The following is a 5890-nucleotide window of genomic DNA, read 5'->3' as shown; positions in this document are numbered from 1 at the left end:
TGACATTAATACCAAAATTATATTGTATTCATCCATATATGCAGGACACAAAATGGTTTTCCCTAAATTATCCCAACCATGAAAAAATATGCAGAGAAAACAATTAATAGGTAATGCATGAAAATGTTGTTACTTCTGGGTAGCTGGATGACTGGTGAGATTTTCTTTTAAAAATTTTCCACAATTTTAAAAACAAGCGCATTAGAACACATCCCGATGTATATTAGAAATTCTCAACTTAAATTTTCTAAAAGGAGGCAGAAAACTAGAGAAGTGACAGTGAGGAGCCACTAGGCCACACTTCATTTCACCTTAAGACTGACTCAGAGAAAAACAATAGGGTACGACTCAGATCCCCGGGGCCAGCGGCTGGGCCGCGGGGCACAACTGGATAACCTTTTGTGAAGAAAATCTTAAGAGAGCCCTCACGACCCTTTAGCACATGCTAAAAGACCTCTGAACATTTCTGCCTCTCCCGCTAACGGCTCCAAACCGCAGATAACGGTCAATCGCCTCCGGTTGCCCTGGTAACAGCCAGCAACCACAATCCCCCCTCCGTAACTCCTCCCAGAACCCTGTGCGTCTTATGGCTTCACTTCCGGGCTCGGAGGGCCGACTTCTTCCGGAAGTATCTGCCTGCCAGTCACCTGGCGTTTTCTGGCTGTGTGGCTTTGCTAGACAGAGTGTGGCGTATTGTTGGGCAGGGTCCTGGGGACCCTTTTGTTGTTTCCCCCCGTTTAACAGGACTGGAAAGCTAAGCAAAGGCTTTACTCTCACGGAATTGGATGAATTGGACGTTAGTTTTTAAAAAGCCGAAGGGTGCATACGTTAGCTTTATTTAACCATTCCACAGTGTATATATATTTCAAAACGTTGTATACTATAATATAATTTTTATTTGTCAACTAAAAAACAGCATTAAGTGTTAAAAGCTGTGAAGTCAGAATATAGAGATGAATCTTTGAAATTAGAATGCTTCATTTGGGAAGAAAATAGTAATTTGGGGCAAATATGTAGAGTGGGGGGGTCTTCGGGATGTCTGAAGAGTGGAGAGGTTAGAGATTTTATAAGAAGGAGAAATGTTACTTATTGGTCTTCAAGAGAGCTTATTGGCACTATTAATGTTTTGGTGGGGTTGGCAAACTGCTGAGTGACAGTGGTGGGTAAAATTATTCTTAGAATTGTAGCAGGCTGTCTTAGTAGCCTTTAGATTAAATTGGTTTTAAGTGTTAGCAGGCAGTTTCAGCAGCCAGGCCTGTAGAGAATTATATTTTTTCAAGTGATATTTATGACCTGAATGTTTTTTCCCTCTGGCCTCTCCACTCTTTACTTGGTATGACAAAAGTGACCCGATTTATATGATCAACTTTCACAGCTGAAAGGTGGTAAACTCTTTACAATTATATGTAATTTATTTGTTACTGTGATAGATTTATACAATTTTAAATAATTTAGTTCCCATAAAAAAGCAATTATTTTTGCTTTAGAACATGAAGGCCAAAAAACCCCCCAAAACACAAAATCCTACCCACTCCAAATCCTACCCACTTAAAGATAACCAGTGTGAATACTTTGTAGGAGTCTTCCAGACGCTTTCTATGAATTATAGTAAGTACAAATTCAAAATGGAATTATACTGTATATGCTAGTTTGGAACTTAAAAAACTTTTCTTTTTTTTTTGAGACAAATTTTCACTGTGTCGCCCAGGCTGGAGTGTAGTGGCCTGATCTCGGCTTAGTGCAACCTCTCTGCCACCTGGGCTCAAGCAATTCTTCTGCCTCAGTCTCCTGAGTAGCTTGGGATTATAGGCGGTGCCACCATACCCAGATAATTTTTGTATTTTTAGTAGAGATGAGGTTTCACCATGTTGGTCAGGCTGGTCTAGGGATCTGCCCTCCTCGGTCTCCCAAAGTGCTGGGATTATAGGCATGAGCCACCTGTGCCTGGCCTGAATTTTTTTTTTTTTTCGAGCTGTTGTCTCGCTCTGTTGTCCAGGCTGGAGTGCAGTGGCGCAATCCTGGCTCACTGAGGCAGGAGAATCACTTGAACCCGGGAGGCAGAGGTTGCAGTGAGCCGGGATGGTGCCACTGCACTCCAGCCTGGGCAACAGAGTAAGACTCTGGCTCAAAAAAACCCCAAAACACTCAAAAACTTTTAATGAACATATTTTGTTTAAAACAGACACTTAACATGGTTGTATATATTCCATTATATCTCTTGTTGGATATTTAAACAATTGATGTCTTTTCCCGCCACCCTTTTTTTTTGAGGAGGAGGTGTCTTGCTGTATCACACAGGCTGGTCTTGAACTTCTGGGCTCAGGCAGGTCTCCTGCCTCAGCCTCCCAAGTAGCTATGATTACATGCCACTGGCCTGGCCGTTTTTGCTCTCAATTAGTGCTGCAATGGAGAAATGAAAATCCTTATAGCTAAATCTTTGCCCTTGCTCTAATTTCTTTGTGGTAATTCTTTTCCTTTTTAAAACTCATTTGTATTTGCACTTCATTATCTCTTCTTTAATGTGTTTTTATTCCATACCTATGTCTTTATACTGTATACAGATGAAGTTACACATGGCATCCAAAGCCCACTTGATTTTTTAAAGTTTATTTTTTTGATTATAAAGGTAATACATGCTTATTGAGGAACATTAGAAAATTTCAGGAGAATGTAACAAAAAAATTCCAATACCTAGACAACCACTGATACTGTGGTATGAATTTTTTTCCGTCTGTTTCTTCAACAATGAGTATTGAAAGAGTTTTAGCTAATTTAGTAAGGAAATGTTGCAGCTTTTGGTTTGTACTTTTTTACTTATTCCTGTAGCTGAAGGGTATTGCAAATAGTATCCAGAAATAAAGTCACATACCTACAACCAACTGATCTTAGACAATGACAACAAAAATATATAATGGGAAAAGACACTCTATTTAATAAATGGTGCTAGACAAAGTGGACAGACATGCAGAGGAATGAAACTTTCTTTCACCATATACCAAAATTAACTCAAGATGGATTAGAGTTAAATTTAAGACCTGAAACAATAAAAACCCTAGAAGAAAACCTAGGAAAAACTCTTGTGGACATTGACCTAGGCAAATAATTTATGAGCAAGTCCTCAAAAGCAAATGCAACAAAAACAAAAATAGACAAATGAGTTTCATTAAGCTAAAAAGCGTCTGCATAGTAAGATAAATAATCAAATTACCTACAGAATGGAAGAACATATTTACAAACTGTATATCCAACAAAGGACTAATATCCAGAATCTACAAGGAACTCAACCGGAAAAAACTAAATAACCCTATTCAAAAGTGGGCAAAAGACAGGAATAGACATTTCTCAAAAGAAGACAAACAAGTGGCTAATAAACATGATAAAATTCTCAACATCACTGATCATCAGAGAAATGCAGATTAAAACCACGGTGAGATACCATCTCGCACCAGTCAGAATGACTATTATTAAAAAGTCAAAAAACAATCCGATATTGATGAGAATTCAGAAAAAAGAGATTGCCTATACACTGTTGGTGGGATTGTAAATTAGTACAACCTCTGTGGAAACTAGTATGGAGATTTCTCAAAGAACTAAAAATAGAACTACCATTTGACCCAGCAACCCACTACTGGCTACCCAAAGGAAAACAAATTGTGACTGGGTGTGGTGGCTCATGCTTGTAATCCTAGAGCTTTGGGAGGCTGAGGCAGGAGGATCACTTGATGCCAGGAGTTTGAGACCAGCTTGAGCAACATAGCAAAAAACCTCCATCTCTACCAAAAATTAAAAAGTTAACCAGATATGATGGTGCATGCCAGTAGTTCTAGCTACTGAAGAGACTGAGGTGGTAGGATTGCTTAAGCCCAAGAGTTCAAGGCTGTGGTGAGCTCTGATTACACCACTGCACTCCAGCCTGGGTGACAGAACAAGAACCTGTCTCTGAAAAAGAAAAAAAAAAAAGAAATTGTTATGACAAAAAGACAAAGACAGAATCAAGCATCAACCTAAGTGTCTGCCAACAGATGGTTAAAGAAAATGTGGTACAACAGATGGTTAAAGAAAATGTGGTACGCATACACCATGGAATACTATGCAGCCATAAAAATAATGAAATCATGTCTTTTGCAGCAACATGGATGCAGCTGGGGGCCATTATCCTAAGTGAAATAACTCAGAAGCATGAAATCAAACACCCCATGTTCTCACTTATAAGTGGAAGCTAAAGATTGGGTGCACATGGACATACAGAGGGGAATAATAGACACTGGGGACTCCAAAAGTGGGGAGAGTGGGAGGTGAAGGGTGAGGGTTGAAAAATAAACTATTGGGTACAACGTTCACTGTTTGGGTGATGGGTTCACTAGAAGCCCAGACCTCACCACTACACAATATATCTGTATAATAAACCTACACATAAACCACCTGAACCTATGTATAAAAAAAGAAAGCATAAAAAAAATCCAAATAGTATTTCAAATGTGTATAGGCTATGGTCCATTTCTAGGCATATCTAGCATGCCTTCAGTATTCCAAACTAATCACACTGAATTGTAATGGCTTAGTTTTCCATATGTGTGTTTTAGTTCTATAACTGGATTGAAAGCTAGTTGTGTGGTCCTAGATAAATTACTGAATTTTGCTGAGCCCACTTTATCTGCAAATTAGAGATAATACTTACTTTGCAGGGTTGTAGTGAGGATTAGAAATAATGCATCCAAGGTGAGTTTAATTAAAAAGTAGTTACTTTTTTTTTGACTTCTGGCTTTAATAGTCTATGTACATAGGAGTTGTTTGTATTTTTATAATATTCCAAATGAATGACTATCCTAGCATCCCACTCAATTTAGATATTGAGCATCAATGACACATAAAGCATTGTTCATAACCCTAAAGGCCTGGTGAGCCTATATTATTCAGATATGTTTCTTACATAAACCACATGCTGCTCTTCATCTTTACCAATTTTTTTAATCATGTGTTTCCTCAGTCTCTTAACACCTTGCCTGGCCCATCATAGTAGATGCTGAATAAATGTGTGAGCTGAGTGGAATAATTTAGTAGGAAAAGAGAAACACACAAATTGGTTAAAACCTGGCAGGCTACGATGAAAATGATTAACAGGTACTAAGTACTCTGTACATTGGGAGATCAGGAGACATTAATTTTGATTAAGGTATCTGGGAATGCCCTGTGGAGTAGGCAGATTTGACCTGGGCTCCAATCATAGGGGCTGAGGCAAGGAGCTTAAAGATGGAAATAACAGTATGAGTTAAGGCTGAGAGGTAGAAGTAAACCGGGTGCGCTTTGTTATCAGGGAGTTATTGGTGTGGGGGGGAGGGGGCAGAAAAGTAGGGTAAACGAATGGGTACAGATGGGAAGAAAAAATGTAGTTGGTCCTATATTTTGAGGATTTTGATGTGACTAGTCATTCTTTATAGTTTAAAAACGTTTCTGAAAAACACTACATTTAATAAGGCCAGAGGCATCTTTGGGCAGAGTGGATCTGAGGGGTGGCAGGGGTCGGGAAAGTGGCGGGCTAGAGATGACAACTGGTTTGCCCCGGAAGAAGGCAGGGAGTGGGAGGATGGCCGAGACCTTCGGCGGCACAAGAGCACTTAGTGGCCAATATTCGCCCCGAGGTGAGGAAGGAGTGTCTGCGAGGAGGCGGGACACCCTTAGCAGCTCAGCAGGCAGCAGGAAGCTGCAGAACAACGCTTATAAAGACATGTCACCCACACTGGGAGGGCAGCAGCGAAGCCCGCGGCAGCGGTGGTGTTGCCTTTGAGGGAAGTCGCAAGACCCAGCTCCGCCCAACAGCATCGGGCCCCGCGCCCCGCCCCTCGCCCCGCCCCATGCCCTCACCCCGCCCCTCGCCCCGCCCCTCGCCTCT

The sequence above is a fragment of the Nomascus leucogenys genome, chromosome 11, assembly GCF_006542625.1.
Source record: "Nomascus leucogenys isolate Asia chromosome 11, Asia_NLE_v1, whole genome shotgun sequence".
In the NCBI taxonomy this organism is placed as follows: domain Eukaryota; kingdom Metazoa; phylum Chordata; class Mammalia; order Primates; family Hylobatidae; genus Nomascus; species Nomascus leucogenys.
Note: the sequence above shows the minus strand (reverse complement) of the source record.